Raw genomic sequence first — 26,933 nt, 5'->3', positions numbered from 1 at the left:
TATAATTTGTGTATATATTGCATGTAATTCTAGCTGACTTCATAGTGCGTACTAGCCATAGGCCTTTTTGATTTGTGCGTTTATTATCTTTAAAGTTAAACCTCCTGCTTTTGATGTATGCCATGCATATACCACTGCAGTAGACTGAACTGCATGAAATTAGATTCCATCACAGTTTACATTAATATTTGTACAGAACACCCTATACTCGAAAGTACCAGCAGGTATTATATTAAAGTAATTATCATAAAGTACAAAGAATGCACTTCCAAGAGTACTTTACGAAGTTATCTCAATTCTGGAATAGAGAAATAGCCTCTAGATGAGCAACGTGGTTCAACCTTCTACTTACCAACACTTAATGCCGCTTGCTGCAGGTGGTAATAGTGGCTTGTTCTATATTGTAGTGCAACAGTCTCGAAGTAGGGACTACTTTGCAACTATAAGCTGAATTAAATCAGGAGGGGTGTTTTGGTAACAAATCGATCAAACTGTAGCATAGGAAAAAGTCATAGTTCAATACTGAGATTTTCCGGATAGGAGACTTTGTCCTTTACATATAAGATATGCTTTTAAAACTAGTTAAGGAAATAAGTATAGCTTCATAAAATATTCTTATTGAGCTAAAGTCATTACAGTACATCATGTTGATAAGATTCAATATTGTGAGACATCTTTTGTAGACAGTATGAGCAAAATGTGAGTGCTCATCTGGCGATAAGTGTCTTGGAAGAAATTGTACTTCTGGAGAAAGTTTTATTAAGGAAGATAGGTAGATAAATGTCACTTTAATTTCTTTTTCTCCCATTTTATTTATTCTCTTAGCTGTAAACAGGTGAAAGGTGCAATATCCTTACTCTCACAAATAAGGTGCATCTCTGGTAGATGTATCCATCCATCTATAGTATGTTAGTGTTGGCTTAAGAAAACAAGAAGGTAAAGGGTAAAAGTGGAGATGAAATTTACTGGGGGAGAGTAGATTGAATTTACTATTTAATTTATCACTATCAGTAGGATGGAAGAAAAAATACTATCCTACCATAAATCTTTCCAAAGAGCCTGAATCACAGGAAATACTGGCTGCAGCATCACTCCACCACTGCAGACTTGGTGTTATGGGGTTCTGCTATTTTAAGTTACTTTATACTTTGATTTCTGTGATTTTTTTTTTAAAAAAGAGGTAGTGAGATGGAGAATCAGATGTAATATCTCTTACCGTTTCTTTTATGTGTTTTGTACCAAAACCTGCGCAACAGAGGTGGAGGTGTTATTCCCTACTACTACGCTTGGTGGATAACTTCTGAAGTTTTGAAGAAATAGTGAAAGTTTCTGAGCACTTTTCTAGCTAAAAAATTCAGTAGGTGAATTCCATAACTGTAGCAATGGGCAAATAGTTGTGTCAATATTTAGATGCTAGCTGATCTCACTGCTTCACTTAAATCTAACTATTGCAGGAACTCTCATAAAAAGTAAACATCATTAAATCAAATTTTCAGCTTATTAAAACCAAACCCTCCCAGTATCAGGGAGGAAGGGAAATGCTTCTCAGGTCAGGGAAGTGGAGTGTGGTTCTATTTGAACAGAAGTGTGGTTTATCTTGGGTAGGAAGGGAGATGCATCTCACACCTCACAGGAGCCACAGCTGAGTCTGGCTAGTCTGTACCCTTAGGCTAGCGGCCTCTGTAGTGCTTACCCAGGGTTGGCAGTGGTTCCATGGTGTGTGGTTCTCATACAGCCCTGTCTGAGCTTTAAATAATGGATGAGGAAAGTGCTGCTTATTCTTCAACCTCAAGAAAGCCAAAATTTAATTTCTCTAACAATAAATCTGTCAAAAATGGTTATGGGAGAGAGAGGTGAATGTAGGAGAGCTTCAAGCAGGGAGCCATAGCAACTGAACATAAACATGGTCTAGATCTGAATGCAGATTACTGTAAATCAGTGCCTGTCTGACAGGTGCCACAAGTAATAAGAGATCATGTTTTCATATATATATAAAAATAAAAAAAACCCAAACATGATCTCTTATATATATCTAACAGAATCTATTAATTTGCTTGATTATTGCAGGCTGGGTTGTTATCTTTTAACTTTGGTTTGATAGGATTGCGTATCCCTCTAGTTTTGTAGTTAACATACCCACCATACTTTGCAGAAAGACTCAAGGAGCAATTGCTTTAGGCTATTTTTGTTTTTTAAATATTTATTATAATAACAACAATAACCCAACCCAAAGCGTTTTTCATGAAGCCTGTCTGGTATCACAGATACAGAGACAGAATTGATATTTTACAGACACAGAGGAACAGTTAAACTTAAGAGTTCTAGTAGCAGTTTCAACTGAAGTACATTTACAGGATTTTTTTTATGCTGTTGTTGCCTTTCTGAGCTCTGTAGCTACCAGACTTCCAGTGTTTTTCTCCCAGACAGGTGAGAATCCATGTCAGGACATGTGACTGCAGTATGTGTTTGGCACATTGGCAGATGCCTTAAGAAAGGCCCGTGTAATGCTGACCTGATGTATTGGATATGTGCTGTAGATAGGAATATGTGAACCTTGTCCTCTGTAATACCCCAGCTGCAACACTGTGACCTCTCACTCATGCCACAGTAGGAGCTGGTCAGGTAGCTTGAGCTCATCCATAACAGAAAAGTTTAACCAGTAGTATTTAGCTTTGAAGAGGAGGAGGGTGTCACAGCATGCTGCAGTTGTATGAAGTATATTTATCTGTGAAATGGTAGTCAGCAGTTTATGTCTAGTGCAAAATACAATATCCTTGACAGGCTTGTGTTAAATGATCTTTGCAGCCTTGTCAGAGTGAATCTTGCTAGTCATATCAGGCTTATTTGATGCAGTCCTCTCTGATTGGTCCCACCAGCACAGATCAGAGTAAATGTTTCCAAGCCTGATTCCCCAGGTTACTGGGATAGTAAATACAAATGTATACCTGATACACAGTTCAAATTTTCCTTTGTTTTATTTCTATTAATTCTTGATTTTTACATCCTTATGTTACTTCATACTGTCATTAGAGTTGTGACAGTTCTCTCCCACAGAAAAGAGCTTAGTAGCAAATAGCAACAAATGATCAAAGACAGTAAAGACAGACCAGGAGCCAAGTCACAGAATCAGTGGTCAAATGACTGCAGAGACTGCCCTATGAGGTGGATTTCTCCATCATGGCACAATAAGAAAAACCTGGAGTACTTGCTATAGAAATCCAACTCAAAATCCAAATGAGGTGAATTTGCATTTGCTGAGCCAAAACCAGGAGTTAGCAGTTATGTTTTGATTGTGTAGATTGATTAGGGTGATCAGCCAAATATGAAAATTGAAGAAATTTTGATTAACACAAGAGTTTAATTTTTCTAACTGTTGCATATTGAAGTACTTTTAAGAGATGTTATCTGGGGGTTTGAGGAATTGCTGAATTTTGCATCTGTAGTAAATGCTTTTAAACTTTGATGTAGGTGATATAGGTGTTTCATGTATGCTGGTTGCAAATGTGAACACTACTCATTAGAGGCTTTGTTTGTATCCTTAGCTCAGAAAAGGACAGCAGACATACTGTGCAAACCTATGATATACCAGTATTTCTTGCTAGACACCCTGGCAGGTGGAAGGATTGATGGCTTGCTGTTTAACACAGTATTAAGCAATTTGAGAATTTAACTGTTTGTAATTATTCATCATATTTTCAAGCAACCTGTATACTCATGTGTTCCATAAACTTGTTTGTGTTTCCAGACACATACTTTAGACTATAGTAAGCAGATGGGCAGTCTTGTCTTTGTGCTAGTCTGAACAAAGGCTTTGTGCCTAACTAATTTTTCAAGAACTTTCTTTTTGTCCAGTTCTATTCAGGGCATCAGCATTTGATTGTTGCAGTTCGCGTCCAGAAGCGCAGATGAAAATTGTAAAGACTGTTACAGCAATTTAGGAGTTTGTGCCTGTCAGGTTAGGTGACTGTGTTACTGCTAATCACACAAGGAAGTGCTGTTTACTTCAGCAAGTATTTGGATATCCAGTACGTGTGCATAAGCTTAGAAACAGAAGAATAAGTAATAGGATTCAGGGCTATTGCCTGTTTTTGCTGTAGGCTTTGGTTAATACCATACCACTGCTAGAGTTAGGAGGTATTTCTTTGGGGTTTTTTTGTGTTCTTTGTTTTGTTTTTTTTTTTTTTGGTGTTTGTTTGTTTGTTTTGTTTTAATATAGTGAAGATGGTGACCTTTTTTACAACTGTTACAAGGCAAAGGTATTTATGAGCATTTCCAGTCTGTTGCCAGCTATTATCTAGTATAGCCTAGAAGAGCCAAAGAGGAGACCATGGTGGTTCATAGTATGACAGTCTTCTGCTGAGAGCTGAATTTCTGTACTGCACCGACAGTGGAGGTGGTGGCCACAGTTTACAGTAGGATGTATTAGAAATCGGATACAATTTCTTCTTGTAACAGCACATCCACTTTTGTCAGTTCAGTGCAATTCTTTGCTCTGTATCTCCTTGCACCCATGGGATTCTTTGCCCAGAGTGTGTTAATAAGGTTTTTTCATCTTTGCATGGTGTTGACCATTCTGAAGTCCTCACAGAAACTGAGGCTGGAAACTGAAGGCACTCAGCCACAGTTCAGTAGCTCACCTGGACAGACTTTTTTGGTACTATTGGAGGCTGAATTGTTATCTTAGTTCAGGCTTTTTTCATTCACCATTCACTATTTATGACACCATCTGTCTCTGCACCGTGAGCGTCTATCTAAAAACTAGTGTAGTGGTGCACACATTTGGATTGTGAGCTCTATAGTCTTGAAGCACCCTGGTTCTTCCTGCTCTTCATGTAGCAGGCTGCACACATGACCAGAGTTGAAGCTTTAACCTCCTTTCTGCCCATTTGGGGCATGCGTAAGGCTGTCAGATGACTGGAAATCTTACAAGTGGGTGTGCTAGCATATTCTTGTTTCCTGGCTGTAGGTCCTAACCCTCCTTTTGGTCATGGGATAGGATGTGAAGGATGATGGGCTTTTGAAAAGAAAACAGAACATGTGGGATCCTCATGAAGAGAATATGGCAAATGGTGTTTGCCAGAAGAGTTAGTATTTGCAGCATCTCTGAAAATGGGGATGGCAAGCTTGTGGTCTGTGTTAGATGAATGAATTTTTCTGGTAGGCTAACCACAATCTGTGTTTCGCAAATGCCTGAATTAATTAAGCCTCCATTTATGTCAAATGTTTGTTGCCCTTCAGAGGAATTTATAATTGCCACAGCTAGCTCATGCAGTTGACAAGTAGGTGTACATACCTTGCATTTCAAACATAATAACAGTCTTTCAGGAGAGCTATTTTGGAAGCAGGTGAATTTGCATACCAATAACAAGAAAGGAAATTGCATGCACTGTTGAGAAAGAGGAAAGCAGAAAGAAACAAAATTGATAAAGGGAGCACAATAGTCTTGCTGTATGGCTTGTTTCTGGCTGTAATGATATAGAAGGTTTGAAAATAAGGCTTATGCTTATGTCAGGCGAACAGGGTTCTCTCAGTACCTTCATGTTCTTAGTGCTCATGGTGAATTCAAATGGACTTTTGTGTGCTTTTGAAAGGGAGTCAGGGTCTGCTGTTTTATTGTGCACTAGTAACAGTTACAAAAGAAAGACTATACCCTAAGTGTGCATTTTTTTCTCTACTGTGAGCTTTAGACAAGGTGATGGTTTCTGCCATCCTAAGAAAACAGCAAGGACTCAAACACTGTAGCTTTGTAAAATCTAACGGCAGAGTTTTGGTGTTAACCTTTACTTAGGTGGACAGTTTGAACTTATGCTGAAATAGCTACTTTTACTTCCTTGTTCTTACCCTTTTGTCTGTGTAATGTTGGGTTTCAAGTGTATTGTGGAGAATTCCACTTTTTGGAAGAAAAGATACTGCATGTGTTAGAAGTGATCAGGTAGTTCACAGCATGATTGACTTTAGTAGAGCAATCTTCTTTTTAGCATCTCCTTCTACCACACTCTTCTGATGTTTGGCTCTTTTTCCATGTCCTTTCAGTGTCTGGGGGGTACTCAAGAGCATCCACTTGATGCCAAGTTTTCTAAAATGTACTTCACTAATTACATTCACTCTTTTTTTGTCTTCAGTTTGCTTTCAGAGTTTCCAGCTGCTGTACACTCATCCTTCTCTCTTAGCCCAAGCAATTATCTCATATGTGAGCTTTTGTAGACTTTGCTAGGAGGAGGAATTGGTAAGATTAATTGGATATGAAATTTGATGCAGTCATGATCGTTGGTCAAGTACATGCAGAACATTTTCTTATGTATGTCATTCTAAGGAACAAATAGGTGACCGTATTTATGCTCAGAAATACTCGGCCAGACTTCATAGCTAACTGTCCCCAAAAAAACCTGTAATTATACCTCTGGTAAAGAAACTAGTTCCCCAGTTAGTGTTTGAGTGGCTCAGCTCTTGGGGCTACTGCACTGGCCAGCAGCTTCTACTGTGCCCAGCTGTTCCTCTGAATAAAGGAGCTTTTAGGTAGGAGTATTAGCCTAAACAAGTTGCTCTTGCTGCTACATCCATTTTGACATTGTCGGCGAGAGCTACTTCATGCTAGCTGTTCATGCTTTGCCAGTGTATCATTGCAGTGTTTGAAGCAGCTGATAATGAGCTATGACTCAGTGTAGGTATGGTCAGCTGATGAAAGGTACAGATGTCTCTCTCCATCTGTTTTCTGTCTTGGAACTGGAATATACTTATGATAGGTTCTCTTAGGAGTTCAGTCAATATTTACTGGCAAGTGTGCTGTTTATAGAATCATAGAATAGTTAGGGTTGGAAAGGACCATAAGATCATCTAGTTCCAACCCCCCTGCCATGGGCAGGGACAACCCACACTAAACCGTGTCATTCAAGGCTCTGTCCAACCTGGCCTTGAACACAGGGATTACTTAAGGAGTAGTTAAAATCTGGCAAGCGAAAGTCACCTGTATCCATTTCAAGAAAGAAGTCTTTTGTCTATAGTCTGGCAAGTAAAGTTTTATTACACAACTGAAGATATCCTAAGACTTCCTATAAATTATACACTATTAAATGTGGATAGATTGGAGAAGAAAGATAATTAGTCAGTAAGCTTCTGTTTGAGGAGTTTGAGGTAAAAGAAAAAGAAATACATTTTTTAAAAAAGCAGAAAAATATAACATTGCAGAAATGTAAATATGGTGTGTGTGTATATATGTCTACATCTATTAAAGTGTTGTGTTATCTTTCATCTGTAATCAGATCATCTGATTAGAATGGCATTATCAAAAGGTGGTAAAGGTGTATCAGCACACTTAAACCACTGGTTGTCAAGGAGTTTCCTCTTGGGTTGTTTGAGAGTGTGAAGTTAATCAGTCTTACAGTCGCATAGAAAAGCGTATCATTGTGATCAACATGCAGTTATTGCTAGCCTACCAGTGGCAGAGGAAATGCAAGTACCTCTTGCATTTGAACTCTGACTGCTGATTTGCACCCCCACTGCTTTGTTATGGCCTGATCTGTGGTGCTGTTGGCAGACATGTTAATAAACTCAAGATTAGTATCAGTGGGAATTCGCAATACAAAGTCCTCCACAATTTCATAGCAAGTAGGTTATTTCCTGGATACAGCATCAGGCCAGCAGGTAGGACTGCTACTGGCCTTTTGGAAACCAGGGCTATTACATGAAAGTGATGAGCTGCTGTGTAACATCTGTATAATGCAAGAACCTTCAATTTGTCTGAGAGCAAACATCCCTGTAGCCTAGGGTCCATCTCTTTAGAGTGGCTAAAAGGTGGTGTGTGAAAAGAGCCTGTGAAAAGGGCCATTTAAAACTGCTACTTTGATGCTTTCAGCCATCAAACAGCTGATGCAGCTCAGGGATTCCTGCCCTGGGGCAACTTAGTAACTTTCGGTCTTCTAGGAATATTGACAGAAAGAATTAGGGTCTGTTCAAACATCCTGATTTCAGCATCTCAGTGAAAATATCAGTTGATGTTTTAAATTCTAGAAAAATAAACCAGGAAAATATTAATAATTTCTTCTTGACTTTCCATGGTAGCACCCCAGGTTTTAGCACTGTGGGGCTAGATAAAAATCATTCTGTCAAGGGAATATATGAAGATTAAACATACAAATTAAAAGGAATGAAGTGGCAATTGACTGTTCTGTTGTTTGTATCTTTGCTTTTGTTTTATTTCTGTACTAGGAAACAAGGAATAGATAATTAAGAAGGAAAAAAAACATTGAGGAAGAAACACAGACAAAAAGGGTTATGTCATATCTTATTTTCTTGGAGGTGGTTAAGTTGGGGGAGTATATTTCACATTACAGAAAATTAAGTCATAGATCCAATCTAGTGCAGGATTAGCTTTAACAAAGCCTGTTATCTTTAATGGGACTGTTTATGCTTACAGAACCAAGTTAACAAAAATCTTTGCTGATTTGACTGCTTTTGATAAGCATTTGAATATGCAACAGATGCAAAATCTGCAGATTTATTAACAAAAATTTTACTAATGTTACTATGGATAGATATGAATTAGTGAGGCAATCAAATATTGTAAGAAAATATTCCTAGGGTAGATTAAATATAATAGATTCCAGTTCTCTAGGGGACTTTTAATAGACTTTGTCATGAGAATCCATTGTTAGTAACTTGTGTTGATTACAAGGATATGGAGAAGTCAAAATTGGTTTTGACTCAGAACAGATTCCAGCTAATTCTAATGTAATTTCCTAAATTATGTTTTCATGAGGCATACCATAGATTAAAGATGAGCGCGATTTATTGTGGTTTTTTGTTGTGGTTTTTTTTTTTTCTTCTCTTAATTGTGGTGAAATTTTTATGAAGCTGCTGGTTTATCCTTGGCCTTCTTTCAAAATAAAAGAAAAAAGGAAAACAAATATTTTCACCCTTTTCAGTTGTGTCTCTTACAGGCAACATGCAAATTATTATTGAAAAAAATAAAATTCACTCATAAGATGTTACAGTTTTCTCCTTCAGAATAATTGTACAAAAAGGCAGCACAATTTTTCTCTCTATTTCTGTGATACTACTATTTTCTTGCAAAGTTGTTTCATTTGTTTTGTTTTTTATTCCAACATAAATTGAAGCTTATGGAAGCAAATTTTGTTTGCTAAATGTAATATCCCCCCAATAAATATAAATAAAATCCTGAGTTAGGAAGCTTGAGAGTAACTTAATGAGTTGCTTAAAGAAAGGGTTTGTTTGGCACAAAACCACATTTCCACGCCAGTTACATATTGGCAGGTGGAGCTGGATGCTTGACCACTACTGGGTCCATGTTAGGACACAGTGGAGTTTCTAAGGTTTTAGTTTTACCCTTATGAGTTGCTTTTTCAAAAGCTGCCAGAGTGGTATTGACAAACATCACAGAGGCACTGGGGTTTTAGAAAGTCATTAAGTTGCATTGCTTCTTTTCTATTGTTGATATTACTTTGAACTGAAAATATTAATTGAAATGTCTGTTCCTGAGAAAAATAGAGCCCTGTTTTTCTGATCTTTCATTTGTAAGGTCAGCAAAGAATAATTTTCATTGCATCATCCCTTAAATCACAATCCTTAATTTCATTGAATCTTCTGTTAAAAATGTTTATTTATGAAGATACTGTAGTTATTGTGAAAAGAAATTAGATTTCGCATGTTTTTAATTTTCAGCCAAAAATTCATAGGGATTGCAATTTGTGTTATCATGGGAAACTGCATAGCTCTGCCTTTGATATTAGTGTTATACAAATGACTTCTCCTCTTGCAAAACTGTGTAGTGCAACTATTCAAAACAGGAAGAAAAAAAGCTGTGATTCCTTCTTTCCTGGAGGCTTTCCATCATTTACATTCACCAGCAAAAGGTTGGCGTGTACCTCAAGGACTAATGATAATGAAAAATATTGTATTAAAGAAGAGAAATCTTTCATAACTTGCATACTAACACACTGAACTCATTACAGCTTGTCTTCCTACAGCAGGCTCTTTTATGTCTGCTGTAATGCACTTCATTTTTGAGAGAGTATGACGTGTGCTGATTCTGTAAGCACTTTTTCTCTTCCTTATTTTCAAAAGCTACCTTTGGTTGTCATAAACTACTCACAGGATACAAATTGGGCACTAGGGTTTTCTGCAGTTTCTGACTAATATAAAGATTCGAAAAATAATATTTAAAATGTATCTGGGGCAAGTAATAGTTTTGCGTTTTTCTAGAGCAGAGGACTCGTGGTGGTGTAGCTCAGGAGCTGCTGGCACCTTTAGCATTCTTATTAAAAGAGGGAGCTGTTTGTGGCAGAGGCTGTCTTGCTTGTTGTGATTGATTTTTGGTAACATGTACAGGGAAACTGATCACAATGTGACATTCTAGGCATTGTGTTCTGAGTAGTCCATAATGTATGTGTGGTTTTAAAGGATTTATAAGTAAATTGTAATGATTCACTGTAAATTGAAATTTTTAATTTCTTGGAAGTGAAACATAGCTACATGATGGCTACATACTGTTTGCACAAGTGCGGCCTACACCTCTGGAGTACACTTCCAAAATTTCCTGTGGCACCTTAATTTGCTGTTCAGTAACCTGTTCAGTGCTTATGTAGTTTTCTCCTGAACAAATCCAACAGTATTAATATTCCTAGCTGCATTCACTGGCAGTAATACTTGAGAACTCTTTTCTCTCAGTCTTTGTTCTGTTTCACAAGCAAGTCCCATTGAACTCTTAATAAAATACATAAACATATTTAACTTTAAACCTATGTAAAAGGTAGAATAATGGAAAGGTTGGACGTGGTGTACATGTGAATGTCTGCAGTGGAAAGGTTGGACATGGTGTACATATGAATGTCTGCAATGCATCTCTAAAAAAATATTTCTGCAATTTGTATTAAGTGACCTCTGTCAAAATCTCGATGAAATAGCAAAATGTCATGCAGACAGACAAAAAAGTAATTGAAGGGTAGTTGCAGTTTTCCAACTGGAGAAGCTGTAGCAGCTGTGCTCCAGTGACTATGAAAGCAAATTGCTCTGGTTCACTCATAATAAAAGTATGTTTAAGATATAAAAGCATCCCAATTTGGTTGTCCTGAAGGATTTGTCTGTTGGACATCCACTTGATATTTTTACTTTTTGCATTGAGTGTGTCCAACTTGATTCTTTATAATTATATAAACTCAGTTTTATGTGCCTCTTTCAAAGATAACAAAGCCTTCTCAAAAGAAGCTTAGATACTTGACATTATGCTTTAATGTAATTTTATGAGGTTGACCTAGACTGCTGTTTTCAACAGACAAATGATTATGAAAATTATGAGTTTTCTGAAAGGCAAAAAAGAAAATTCAGATTTAAGTTAAATAAAGGCTTAAACTATCCAACATCTATCTTTAGAACACTGAAAATGGAATTTCATTTAGTGGCATCTCAAAGTCTGTAAGTAAGGTAAACAGAGCTTATTTAATTCATAAAACTGAACAAGAAGAAATCCTACATAAACCAACAGTGCATTTCAAGTCACTGCTGCAAAAAATACTCATCAGCTGCCCAAAATACTCATCAGCTGCCCCTCTTTTAGGCAACGTATCTGTGAGCTATGACAAATTGTTAAAAACAGTAGAACAAGTCAGCGTAAGCTGAATGAACAGTGCAGTGATGATAAATATTATGTTAATTTCAGTTCTCCATTAAAAAGAAAAGAAGAAAACCTCCTACAACTCAGTAACATCAATAAGGACCTGCTTGTTTTTAAGCCAGCCTGGAAGGGAAAAGATGTAAATGTTGAAAAGTTATACTTTCATCCTACTAAGTGGTTCTTTTTTGATAAAAAGAAAGGCAAGGGAAAGAGTATGGTGGAAGGATCAGAATGGGAGAAAAGAGGTCAGTTAGGGTAAGGCTGAGAAATACTTTGGAGCAGAGTTTGGAAAGAAGTGGAAGTAAACCTCTAATACTCCACAGTTAAACACTGATGTTAGTGGTGGCATCACAGGTCTGCAAGTACAGGCTACCACACATCTCAAAAATATCAGGTGATGGTCCCTACTGCGCTGTTTTTGACAGTATTTTCTTGTTACTCAGCCTTGCCTCTTTTGTAGGCCGTACAATAGATTGTTAAGCTCTAGTGCATCTATTGTGAATACGAAAACTGCCTCTTTTCTTTGCCCTAGACTGAGATCAAACTGCTAGGTGGGGATAAACAAAAGCTTGACATCAAGAAGAGGTAGGACAAATAGAACAGCAGCAGAGATGACTGAATTTACACAATGCAATTTTCTCAGTATCAGAAGATGTTCATGGTTGCTTCTCCACTCTGGCAGCACATTGTTAGAACTGGCTTGCAGGAAGGCAGCTGTCCTTTGAGTCCTTGCATTTAAAGTAAACCAAAACTTATGTTTGGTTGCCTAAAATGCTCTGATGCGTACTCTGGCAGCAGAGAAGCTGAACAATTAGCAAAAAAGACATTGTTGTGATTGCCTGGAAGGGAAAACTGCAAGTGGTAAATTGTCACCCACTCCAAACCATACTTTGCCTTTGTGAAGGCAGGTTAAATTGCGCATAGTTACCCAAAGGTCAGCTGAGCATCAGTAACCCAAGCTACTGTAATAGCCAGCGTATATAACCTTAGCTTTCAGTTTAAAAATGACAGATTGAGCCATGACAAAACTTTGGATCCTGCCATTCCCAGCTATCTCCCTGTTAATTACATACCTTATATGCTTCAGTGAAAATGAATGCACTGAGCACGTTTTTAAATTTTGAAGTTTCCATTAAAATTTGGGTTCAACCAGCCCACCAAAGTAGGGATTTAATCCTTCAAAATCTGATGACATTTGCAGGTCTAGGCCCTTGACTAACTTATATTTAATTTATGGAAATATAATGCAAAGCTTGTTTGAATTCAAGGGCTACATGCCAGTGACACATCAGAAATATTAATGATTTTTCTTTTCATTAAGAACTAGAAAAATCAGAACCTGAATTTAAATGAAAATGTTAAATAAACATACTGAACCAAATCTAAGTATTTCTTAATGGGAAATTAGAGCATGAAATTATATCTTCATGTAAATGTAAATTTCAGCTCTATGTTAATGAAAAATAATGTTTTAATTGCATAAAAGCTTTTCTCAGCTTAGTATGAATTCAGTGAGAATATTTTGAACAAATATACATCTCTGGTGAAATACCTTTTCATTCTAAAAAGCCATAGTACAGCCACTCTGAAATACGGTAGATGATGTTTTACTAATTTGTTTGCTCTTATAAGCAAATGTTTGCTGTGGCTGCCCTGGCAGTGTTCAAGGCCAGGTCAGATGGGGCTTGGAGCAACCTTGTCTAGTGGAAGGTATCCCTGCTTGTGACGCAGGGGTTTGGAACTGGGTGAGCTTTAAGGTCCTTTTGAACCCAAATTGGTCTGGGATTTTATGATTTTAAAAAAGCTTTAGAGGTTAGGAGTGATATACCACCTTAAAAGGCAGCAGCAATCAACTGATTTAATGGCAAGTGGATGTGTTGGATAAATACAGGAACAGAAAAATAAGCTGCACTGTTAGTCTTGCAGCCTCTCTGTGAATAGACAAGTGGCCCCCCATTGCTAGAAGCGCAACTAAGAACTCAGGGTGTGGACATCAAACCATACTGCAGGTTTAACCACATACTGCATTTCTGAGTATGTGGTTGTATTTTCTCTATGAACCAGACAATTTTTGTTGCTGGATAAATTTCTCTATTAGGAAAAAATGTGTTAGGATGACATCAGTGCTGTCAGAGAGAGCTAACAAAGTTGGAGTAACCAAAGTGAAATAAGCCATACTTGTTGAAGACATGAAAATATTTAAGTTCTGGAAAGTTGATTGCTGGTGGAATTATTTCAAGTCCGTGTACAGTAAACTTTGCAGTGTGTTGTACATTTTTAAGGAGACAATAGTAGTTTGGGGTTGGGGCCCATGCTTTGGAGTGGTTGGATCAGTTTGCGGAGTGGTTTTTTTCTTAAACCAATATGTGTATATTTTCTCTTTAACCAATGTAAATCCTAATAAGAACGCAATTATGATCACAAACAAAAGAAGCTTTATAGTGGCATTGCTCACACATGGGTTGTGTGAGGGAGACTCAGGATTGCAGTCTTCTGGTATAGTGTCACCTGGTGTGGTAGTTACGTTCTTCTGATATATCAGATAACAGAATGCAGGGTCGTTTATATTCATAGTGCGACTGTGTCTCCCCTTTGCATTTTTCTCTTTCTTATTTGAAAGTAACTATGATAATGTGTGTGTATCAGTGTAATTATCCCTAATTTAAAGAGTCATAATGCTTGAATTGTTTAAGGAAGGCTTCAAGAGATGCACTGAAAGAAAGAGAATGTGATAAATTTGAGGGCAGTTTTGTTTCTCAGGCCATTTCCTGTCTCAGAAGTGCTGATTCAGATCAGTGGAACTACTCTGTGTGTAAAATAAAGCATGCATGTAAGAGTGTGGTCAGAAGTTAACTTCAGCAGCAGATAAACCAAATACATTTGTCTTTGTACTGAAGGAGACCAGGAGCACTTGCATTGTCATTTATGATTTATCAGGGGGATCCTGATGATCAGCTAAAATGCAACTGCTTTTGCTGACCGTGCCTGAGGTTCGGATAAAGTTAGACTAGTTGTTTAGTTGCTAACTTTTCGTTTCACTGGGATGGAAACCTAGATGAGAACTACCAAGGTAAATATCTTACTGAATTTAAGTCTTTCTTCATTTTCTCAGAATCAGAGTGATACAGGAAGGACTAGGTATTTCATTTTTGTCACTCAGGAGCTGCAGTCTGATTTAAACGTGTGCCTAAGTGAATTAAGAGTCTAAGTACCAGTGTTAATTGGGTTGCAAGTTATACTTATCTTTATTTACTGTTTGGTTTATCTTAAATTTTTTCTGCTAGGTTGCATAGGTTTGCAAGTAAAGGATAATGACTCTACCGTTTGTTCTGTAGATAAAGATAATATGAGAATTGGGGATATGTTGGCATAACTGCTTTTGAAAACAAAACCATTAACAACAGCAACATTTGCTTTCTACTTCACATACATGTAATGAAAGAAGAATATTCTGATTTCACACAGTAGCTGATGTAGGCTGTCTAATAATAAACATCAGCAGACAGATTAAATCACAATTTTGGTGGCGCATTAAGAAACATGCATACTTTTTGACACTGCTGCACTTCAACGTATTGTTCTTGTCAGCCTGATTCTGCCACTAAAAGTACAAATGACTGAAAGGGCACATTCTACTGTCTTTCACATAAGCACACATGCATAAACCAGCAAACTCCCTTTAAATATTCCTGTTGTGCTCTGTTAGAGCATAGTTTGAGACTTAGTGGAAGTGAAGAGCTCCTGCCTCACAGAGGCTAGGTATCACTACTCAGCTTATGTGTAGTAAGTACCCTGCTTCTGAGAAATGTAGTAGATCCAGAGCTAGTCCCATTGGAGGGGCTCAGCACATACATTTAATCCTTTCTGAATCCCCATGGGCAGCATGACAATATGTAAGCATCATAAAACACACATAGTTGTAAATTTGGAAACCAAAAATTGATGGTTCCGGCTTTGACTCATGCACTGGTTGTTTTGGGGCAAGTTCTATCACCAAAGGATCTGAGTTTCTTTAAAGGTCCATTAGCAGTGCGATCTGTGGTTGCCATATGTACAGCAATGTTTCTCTGTCTTAACCTCTTTTCCTAAGAAGTGCAAGTTTAGTATTTTGAAAGATTTTTATTACTGCCTTCCCCTCCTGCCTTCCCAATGGAAACACTGTTAAAGTGTGTTCAAGGCTAATGAAAAAGGTTCCTTGTAGTTATGGAAGACAGTAGAGTTTATGATGGTCCTTATTTCTTAGGAGAAATTATTTCATGGTCTTGAACCACCTCCCTACTAAATGTCTTGTACAGGTGAGGTTTATCTTTATGGTGGAAGGTCCTACTGCAGTGGAGGAGAAAGTTTATGACTGCAATCTTTATCTTGGAACTTCAGGTCATCCATTAGCTATGCTGGGCTTATTCTGTGGAGCACTTTAAACATAAAGAATACAGTTTGAGACCAAGTCATTTAGTCTATTTGATCACATTTTTGCAATGTATAAAATAAGAGGAACAATTTTTACTCAGACTTTTCAGTTTGATTTGGCATCCTTAGACAGAAATCAGTATATAAAAGTAGCAGTATTGTATATTAACTTTTATTTGGTAGGGATTGAAAGCAGCAACTTGCACAGTATGGAACATAATATTTGTAATATACTTGGTACCTTTGTATGGTCAAATATGTGCATACAAACGGAGTGCATCATATATCTGCTGTAACTCGCACATATAAAGTTATTATTATATAAAGCATATTAAAATTACTGCCTTTTCTAGCAAACACCAATTTCATTTCTGCTTTGTCAAAACTACAGATGAAAGCAATATCTTACATATTTTTCATAGCTGGATTGGCTGTTGCAGAAGTATATAGGGAACTTTTGTTCCAGAAGAAATATTCAGGATGAGCCAATAAATCCTAGTGTCATCTATGCTGTTTTCTGCATTCTCCATTTCCTTCTCAGTCTCTTATTGCAGGGTTGTTAGACTTCCAGCCAACTAACTCAGCATGGGCAGATTTTTTTGTCTGAGTAAGGCTGGGATTCAAGTTTGGGAGCTCTTTAGAAGATGACATTCTTGTACTGATGCTGTGATTTTTATTGGCTCTTAATATACTAATTTCCTTGACAATATTAAATATTTCTTATTGGATAAGCCTTGGGTGACATGGTTTAGTGTGAGGTGTCCCTGCCCATGGGGGGGGGTGGGGGGGTGGAACTAGATGATCTTAAGGTCCTTTCCAGCCATAATTTTTCTATGATTCTGTGTTTCTATGATAAACATAAAAACTGTATTCCAGTGGAATTATTGCGAAGCTCTTCTGAGAAAATAATTTAAAAATGACACGTTACCATGCTGCAGAGGAAGGAAGGAGTCACTCCCTCCTTTTCTCACTGCATGTGAGACTGAGATTGTGATTCTGTGATGAAGTCACTCCATTTTCAGATTCCTGCTCCACATCATGTAAACTGAAGTTATGGGGTACTGAAGGTTGACCCAGTATAAACCATTGGTTCAACAGTGCAAAAAACCCAAACAACCAAAACCAGTGATGGTGAATTTACTCCATCGCAAACCATTTGTGCAGAATCAGGTATTGTCCAGAAGCTTTGTTCTAACTTGATGCTGGAAAAGATATCACCTGTTCTGTCACAGCTGGAATGGAGCTGGCATAAAATGTAATGCCAGAGTGAGTTCTTTGTCATGTACAGTGGTTAATTTGACAGGAATGCAGTTGTACCTGCATGTCTGAACTAGATTGAATGTGCACTTTTAGGTTGTTGATGGTGCATAGAATGGATATTAGTGAGTGTGGGGCCATAGCTTGGAAAGGACTGTCCTTTGGTAAGACCACAAATACAGCCTAGCTGCCGGTAAAACTTCCGTGATCTCACTGGAAGTATACGACTGTTTTTCAAAGACACTCTCAAAGAGTGCTGTAAAAATGTAGTGCTGTTTTTTTAACCACTCTATTCATACTCTAACCTTACATTTATTTGAGAATCCTAACCTTGAAGTTTAAAGAAAAGGAAAAAAACTCCACTATGTTTATAGCCATTTTCTTCCCATTCCCTAAGAAATGTAAGCTTACTATGATAGAGAGCAGAGGGCAAGGTCTGCAATATTACCTGTGCACACACTTACCAATTTCAGAATCTGAATTGCCATTCTTTTGCAAAGGCAATAAACATGGTAGTATGTCTTGGATGAAAAGCAAGAAATATTATAGGTTTGCTAGGTAACAGACAAAAAATCTGCTTAGAAAAGAAGCAATAGGGTAGTTTCATTACAAGAAAACATTCGGGAAATTAAAACTAAAAAATGCAAAGTGACTACATTTAAGCTAAATACTGTTAAACCCCCAAATAAATTTGTATCGAGAGTGAAATGATAAATGACTGTTAGAGCATAATCCTCTTCTATCAAAGAAGCACTGATTGCTGGTGTTGTGTTGATTCATCTTTAGTCTCCTGATTAGATACATCTTTTGCATATATTTCACACACTCTGTAGCAATGGCAAATATATTATGGCAATGAAAATGTAGGAAGGCAAACCAACTGAGTAAAAGAATGCATCTTCTAACATAGCTCAACTGCCACACCGTAAGGTCTTATATAGAATTTCTTTGTGTTTTGTAAAGCATGTTGTCTTTATTCTTTACTCAACCCTGGAAACACTAAAATAGAATGCTTCTGACAAGAGCACCAGCCATGCAATATTTGGCCATGTAAAGAAGCATTAAAAATCACTGCCTTTAAAGCTTTTTTCTTCCTTTTTTTTTTTTTTTTTATACGCCTGTTATATAAGTAGAAATTCATAGTTCAACTACAAGTCTCTTAAGCTCATGTTGTACTCTAAAGAAATACTAAATAATTTAAAAGTAATTGCTTCTAATTCAGTTTTTTTTCTCTCAGTTCTTCTGTCTTAAAGAATTGAATGATTTGGAAATGATTGACAGTTTAATGATGCTTAGATGGAGATATTGTTTTATGTTTATTATGGATTTAAAATGCTTCCACCAAGAGCAGTGTTACTGTGCTGGATTTCATCAGTGAGAAGGTTTGCCTGCTTGGACTGTTCACAACATGAGTCTGGCTGTATCCATGATGACTGGATGTCACCCCGTGGTTAAATGCTAGCATGCAGCCAAGTTGTGTTTGTTTTCACTGTTCCATGAGTCAATTCAGCTCTGAGCCACGCTGACCGTTTTTCACTGCGCTTCCAACTGAACTGCAGCATTTTTGTAGCTATAGTTGGTCCGTAGTATCTTAAGCTTCAGCTCCTTTCAGTTGTGCAAAGTCCTCAGCAGGTGAAAGTTAGGCTCCTTTGACCCCATCTTGTCCAAACACAATGCTGGTGTTGCACTGTTCCAGCCCTTGAAGTTTCTACTTGCTTTCTAAGGAGATGGAAAAAAAAAAAAAATTAACCACAGTAACTGTAAGTCTTCTTACTCCAGACTTTGAAACCAGATTTTTGTTTTTCAGCTCTGGAATGAGAGCTGCTCTAATCTCCAGGAAAGTACGTTTTCTCACTTATAATTCTGAATTCAGCAACTGTGTTTTCTAGGAGGACTTTTCATTCCTTTACAGCTGGCTGTAATTTGTTTCTTGAGCTTGGGAGTTATGCTGCATGGCATGAAACTTTTCCAAGAGAAGAATTCTTCTTTTCAGTCCTAGGCAGTACCTATTTCTATTTTACCTTTCTCATGTCATTTGGAGTCAGTTGGTGGCAAGGAAAGGCTAGCTTTGGTTGAAGATACTACTGAAAAAACTTCTGCCAGACCTACAAAATCTTCCCCGTAGAAACATGTCAGTTTCATATGGCTCAGGGGCAGTTTACAGAGTATATATGGCCACAGCAATGGCTGGCTAGTTTCTGCCTGATACCTTGCTATGTATCATTTTGTATAACGTCCAGAAGGAAGATACCTTGGCCAAATACCTGCTGTCCACACTGTGAGCAGTGACTCACTGTGAACTCAGAACTGGCTGAACATAGCTTCAACGTGCAGATTAATTTAGAGTAGTTATACCAACAAGTATCAGTTCAAAATTAATTTTTTTGTTTGCACCTCACTTCACTGGGCCTTTTGGTTGTCCAAGATTTTGTACAGGAAAGCAGACCATCACTCAAGTTAGCCCTTGCAAGGAATAGATGACCTTAGGATTCAGCCACTTACCCTGAATATTTGTTAATGCCAACTAAATTAAGCTGAAAGCAAATACTATTACATAGTTACAAAATCCAGAGAAGGCCACAAGAAAGCAATGAAGGAATGAATAGAACAAGAAAAAATAAAAATAAGAAAAAAAATCCCTATTTATGTTTGTCTAGCACATAGGTTATCTCTAAACACTTTTGTTCTGATGATTCTGCTAACCAGCTTCTATATGATGAGGTCAACAAGCTGGCAAGTGCTTCATACTATTCTTAGCTGAGGCTCATGGCACTCATCCAGCCCTTACCTTTTTAGGCTGTATCATGGAAATAGATCCTAGACTCAGCATATTCTATGCTGTCTTTATAATGCAGATAAGTCTTTGGAACATAGTATCATCTAAACTCAACTACCTTTTCCTTATATATAACTTTTCATTAACCTAGTAATTAATTGTTCATTCCGTCTTTGTAGGTGTTACTACCTCAGTCATGACCAAAGGAAAGCTTTCACTGTGTCAGGCAGACAAGGTGAGATTCATCTAACCCGTTTTAGGCGTTTAGAATGGTAGAAACCTCTCTCTTAGATACAGTTGGGACCCTCTGTGATCTAAGAGTCAAATACGCAGTTTTGTGGAGTGAGTCATCGGCTTTATTTTAGACATCTACTTTCAAATTAATCACTCTGTAGGAATACTTCTTTCTTTCTAGAGAGAATAAAGGAAGCCTGGGTTGACAAGCTTAGAGGTAGATATCTGCATTATTGGTCAATAAATCCTTGTTTTAACAACCTTCCACATGGTTGGCCAAGCCTTTAGCAACCTACTATAGTAGTATAAAGTATAATATTCATTCCTGCAGGTCTGGGAAAGTTTAATCCCAAAGCAAAGTTTTCTTATAGGTCAAGTTCATAGTTCAGGCATATATGTGTTAATCCTAGTAGGTCAAATGAAATGTTCAACAGTTGCGCATTAAATTAATGCCAGGGCTTTGTTTATAAGCAGATACAATAGTGACCTGTGCTATTGTCAGATCCCATGCTGATAAATGGGGTGCGTTTCAACAGTTTCCTTCCTTCAGGAACTCGGTGGCTTTTTCTAGTAAAGCTTTTTTTCTGCTCTTTCTTGAAATAAAGGTAGTACGTGTTTTCTCCTGCCTTTGGTCATTAGGTTTGCACTCCTGGTTGTTTCACAAAAAGAACCTGTGACTTTTATGTGGTAACTTCAGCTGTCTCGTCATTATATTGCAGCTGTGGCTGTTTTCTGTGTTTTATCTTTAACTGTCATGTAAAGTTTTATTTAGGAACAGAGAGATGCGAAGCTAAAATGTTGGTATACGAGGAAGGAGCTCACTGTAAACATAACACTGATCAGGTTTTTCATGTTGGAAACAACATCCGTATTTTATCTTGAGGAGATGTACTGAGAACTTAAACAGTATGTCCCTTTTTTTTTTTTTTCCTCACTTTTTTTGTTTGAAATGACTTTTTAGAAGTCAGTAGAACTGAAACAACCTCTTCCTCAGATCATGTCTTTCATCCTATCTTGGGCATTTCAAGATAACATCATCTTCCTGTTCCTTTGAAAATAGCTAAACCTTGGTTGTACCAAGGTGGAAGAATTTTATATGAAAAAAGGGTTTCTACACCAGTTTAAAGGAACTGAGAAAAAATGCAAAGACAATTTAAAAAAAAAGAATAAAAATTAGATATTTTAAATCTTTTGAGCATGCATTAAAATTAGAGGTGAAGTATTGACTTCTTTCAAGGAGGATGTCTGGTTGTAGGAACTGGCTTCTAAATACCGACTTGCAAAGATTCTCATCTCTGAAACCTGTAATTCAAGCTCAGATTCTGGTCTAGAAGGTAGATAACTGTCAGACAGCAGCTCTCAGTCTTAAATTGCTAGGTAACTGAATTAAGTTCTATGGTTTGCGTTGTATGGCAGATCAGACTGAGGGCTACAAGCCTATTAATTCTTGCATACATGACAAAGCATAATGCACAGCTTAACTGTACCATGATCTCAGTATCATGACTTTATAATGTGCAGTCCGGGAGAGGACTACTAAAAAGCTTGCTCTTGTGCCTGCCTACTTCCACTTATGAAATGGAAAATAGAGAGTTGTGTACACACTTCTGTAAGTAAGCATGCTCTGCTTATGCAGAACAGAGTGTTATTGCCTTCAGAGTGCTGTCAGCAAGTACTTGTGAATGTTTCTACAATAGCAAGATGCCACTGAACAGCTAGTTGTTTTTATCTTTGGTCTTGTCTTCACACCTCATAGATGGAAGCTCTCACTGACTCTTCCACTCAGCAGAAAATGGAAAACATGGGGAAACAGAAAGGCAGGATTCTGCTTCCTGGGCTTTAGCTTGCTCAGAGCCATCATGCAGCCACTGCTAAGACCCTGGTTGCCTAAATCCAGCTTTTACCCTGCTTGCAGAAGACAAGAATTAGGATTCTCTCAGTCTTTCTCAGTGCTGGCAATACCCAGATGGAAGTAGTCCCAGCTGAACTCTGACTTCATCAGTGGCTGTTGCAATCCAACAGCTGCTGAATTTTTTTACAGCTGATGGACATGTTCTTTCCTGCACCCCTAGTGAGAATGTTTTGATGCCTTCTGAACTTGGCTCAGGCAATGTTCTATGCCTGTGGGAAATGTCTCCTCCTGTCTTGTAGTAATCCCACTGTACTGGGAGTACAGGATAAAGGCATTCTGGACCCCTGCTTTACTTTTCTGTCTACTCCTGAATTCAGAGTGAAGCAACATTTATGTGATCTAGAACCCCCCTTTTTCCTATGATCAGCTAATCCCTACTCTCCAACACAAACGCATGGGGAATTGTAGGAACTTGAAATACAAAATGATGAGAAAACAATGAGAGGAGAAGCTATAGGCCCAAACAGCTGTGTACAGGCCCTTTAAAACAGGGTATTTTACATGAACGGAAGGCAGTAGCTTTTTGTAATTCATTGGTAACATGTATAACAGAGAGAAAATGTTTAGTATGTTTCTGAAGAAAAAAATACCTGTTCAAAAGGGAAGCTTGAATGGACATAAGGAGTCATGGCCCCTGAAGATCAGTTAAACCTTACTTGGATACTAGAAGCTTGTATGGTTTGAGCATCTCCTTGTTATGACAGAAATTAAGTTACTTGTCTGTTGAAATGTCAGGAAATGTTTATTCTGGTGTAATTTAACACAATTCCCATGTATTTCCATATGCTTCATGAACCATATATTTATGTGTGTATAAATATATATACACATATATATGCACTGCAAGTCTGACCAAGAGTTGCTGAACATAAAAAAACTCCTAGTCTTACTATTTCAGATTAGAACTGTAAACCAGATGTTTACACCAACCAAAACATGTGATTATATATAAGATAATATGAAGTTGACTATTTCCATTAATACAGCCGCTGCATTCTTACATTATGTATTTCACGACGGAAGTGCTATGGTCTTGAAAACTCAGAACATGAATTAGTTTTCATAAGTCCTTTTTATGTATGAATTTATATTCAAGTTTTACACAAAGAAACCTGAAATTTGGTATGACTTGAGAAACATTGCCTGTAAAACCATAAATACTTTTAAATTCTGAAAACACACTGGATTATTTTTGTAAGCATTATAGTTTTGTCAAATATTTTACTATTACACATTCAAATAATCATTTAGAGGTTAACTGCATGGATATGTGTGGTTAATCTTTCTTAATTTGGAAAATTATAATAAAAAATTAAGTTATTTTAAGTTTAATACTTTAATACATCAGAAAATTTTCTGATGAGGTTAACCATTACTTTTATTATATGGAAACCTTAATTTTAGATAAAACCAGTGTTTAAATGATGAAAGGAATTGTATTTATTAGCATTTGAATTAACTTTGATTCTACTGTTTTACTGAAGGTCATACAGTTTAATTGACATTGATGAAGTCTTACATTCAAGTGACCTATGGTTGACACTAATAATGACAAAATCTTCTTTCTGGAAGAAGAGGATTACTGTGGTAGACCTTAAATAATTCGGCCTTTTCAGTGAGATGACCTTGTTACTTGCATTATTCATGGTGCTTCCAATGGTAACTATAAAAGAATATCCAGAAGTCTTGCTGACACTGGGATGCCCATATCTCATATAGAATTGACAAGTGTTTAAAAGGGCAGGCAGCCTATGGAACTGTATTGCAGTATGCTATGACGCTCATTTTAGTGTGAGTAAATTTTTAGGACTGCTCCTGAAGCTTATAAGATTTTGGGTTTGGGTGGTCTTTTCGTTGTTTGCTTCTTCTTTGCTATGTTCAAAAGGTGCAAGAAATGCAAATTTGGTAAAACGCAATAAAAAGATTAGTGGAGGCAGTGGGAAGAAAAGTTAAGTGTGTACTGGTGTGAACTGACTTTGGTGAATTAATGGCACGGGTACTCAAAATATGGTAATTTCAGCTGTAGTACCAGAGCTTAATATTGTGACATCATGGACACTGTTAGAGAGAAGTAAAGGGAGATGCTGAAGTTCTGCAGCATGAGACAGGAAGAAGGAGCAAGGATTCTAGAAGGGAATAACACTGGACTGGCTTCTTCAGTATATATTGAAGAGATTCAAGCACTTGAAAATCTTTGGGCAGCATAGAACTTTTGCTTTTATCCCTGTTGACAGCGTGTGCTTACCTCACCATGTACATGTAACAGTAGTGCTCAACAGGTGAAACACTCACGTGTTTCCTTAGGTGTATGCATTGGTAGCATACAGATTTACTGGGTTTTGTTTTAAAAACCATGTGGGGGCTGAGGGCTGGTGAGCCAAACAGTGTGTTTTGTAAAACTGGGCTGCTTATTATTTGCTAGAATATTTATAATGTGCTGGTATACTTTGATATTCCAACATTTTTTGTGTGTTCTTCATAGCCAGAATACCTCAAAACTTTTAAAAAAAATAAAATTAATAAATTCAGACAGTAACTGGATGCTGGTACTGTTTTCTTAAGAAACCATCAGCTCTAAAAATCACAGAAGTTAGGAATATGATCATCCAGATGCTTACATAAAATTTAGTGCTCTGGTGGCAAATATCTCTCATGCTGTTAGTCATGCAAATGAAGTCAAAGCTAGTTGTCTTGTTGACTTAAGAGGGGCCAAGAACATATCCTCCAGAACAGAGCTAAGAGCATCTCTACCTTTTAAACCTTTATGCTCATCTCCCAGAGGTAAGTGAATTGATGCATGCTGTCTATCTGGTAAAAGGGTAAAATACTGGGCATGAGATCAACCCCAATTCCTTGCACAGCCCTTTTGTTTGGAATGTGTTCTTACAGTTTTGTCTTTAGCATAATATATCTGCTACCATTACTCCAGACCTTCAGTTTGTTTTCTGTTTGCCTGTACCCCTTTTACTGTTTGTTACTCATAGGTGTAGGCAAGCGTGTAAGAACAGACAGGCTCTTCATGAAGGGCTGTGTTTTGCAGTGTGTAAGGAGTCTGCACACAAAGTTGTCTCATGCTGGGGAAATAAGGCAGTATTGTATGACAGACATAGGTATAGGCTCTGAAGTACACTACAGATGGCAGAAAAAGCAAAGAATGCCAGTTGAGGATGACCTCCAGGGTAACCCTAAGAAGTAATATAAGTATAACCTTAATCTGCAGACTGCAGAAGTAATTGAGCTCATATTTTAAGGCACCTTCACTAGCATCTTCTTGCTGTGGTATGTTAGCTGTGAAACAACTGTGAGTTTTCTGGGCGTTTTAGAGGAACATTAATGAATCCTGATTGTGTATAAGAATGTTGCATTGTTATTTCTGAAACGAAACCTCAACAGTTTAAATGTTGGCAAATTGTAATACTAGTCTGTACAATGGCATAACTTGTAATTAAACCTAAAGTATTTATTGCAGGGAAATTTTGAGTATGAAGGACTCATTCTTCAGATTTGTAGGAACCTGGTATCTAGTCTGCCAGATAGAGGCTGGCAAGGACTTTGTTCTTTAGAGAAGAAAATGATGTATTCTGATGAGTGTATAGATAGATGTTAACATTTTGAGGTTACATTCATCCTATACTATTTTCTTGTCACGCTTAGTTTACCAACAAACCTACAAATTAGTTTTCATTTGTTTTTTGCTATTCTTAGCCCTGGAGGGTCAGACTAGTTTATGAGAATTGAACTCTGCTGTCTTTTTGATTCTATATGTTGTCGTTGTGAAATTGCCAACATGAAGAAGTCCATGATCATACTGTTTTTTGTTATCAGGCTGTTGTTTGTAATTTATGAAGCAGGAAGATACTGAGGTTTGTTTGTTTGTTTTCCTCTCCCTAAGTTTCACTGATCCTGTAAGTCTGAGAACAGTATCAATTTTGACTGGTAAGCTGAACAAACACAGTTCTGTGGTCATAGGTGGAGAACTCTTGTGAACACCAGGGTGTCACTTTAAAGAAGTAACTTTTCTAAGTTAATACTGTAAATTTATCTTTCTTTTCCAATAGTAAATACAATATGTTGTCAATCTCAGGGTGGATTCAGCCATTAGTGTTTACAGGTTAGGACAGAGACATGCTTCAATTTTGGAGCCTATAATTCTGCTTTGGTGGATGCCTGCTTATTTTTTCTGTCTTTTCAGCTTGTGATCCTGCTGTTTGGCTTACTGGCAGCTTCCTGTCACTTGAATGTTCGTTGTCAAGCACTCTACTGACTTGGCAGACAGCATGGCAGTGTTTCTACCAGAGATGCAGATTTGGGCAAGACAGAAACCCCTGGTCTGTAAAGCTGGCAGACGCTAAAGCATAGCTTTCTAGGAGAGGAGTCAGATAGTGGTTTCAAGTGTCTGTGAAATATTCATTCTGGAGTGGTAATAATCTTTGATTTGGGACTAGGCTGCAGGTTTTTAGCCTGAAGTCTAAAGCTCTCTGGGTCTCTTAAAAGATCCCACAAATCTCTCACTAATAACTGACATACTCCAGTGCCTCTTTATAGTGCTCAAATTGTTATGCTCATCAAACCTTGCCATGAATATGTGGGTTGGAGTGAAGGGCTGGTATAGTTTTCTTCCCCTTGAGAAAGATGATGAAAATGCCACTATGGAGTATGACAGAGGGAGAACCCAGGAAAAGATGGAATGCTGCTGTTATGACAGTTCACCCTGCCTG

Source organism: Psittacula echo (genome assembly GCF_963264785.1).
Source record: "Psittacula echo genome assembly, chromosome: 2".
In the NCBI taxonomy this organism is placed as follows: Eukaryota; Metazoa; Chordata; class Aves; order Psittaciformes; family Psittacidae; genus Psittacula; species Psittacula echo.
This window is presented reverse-complemented; position numbering follows the sequence as displayed.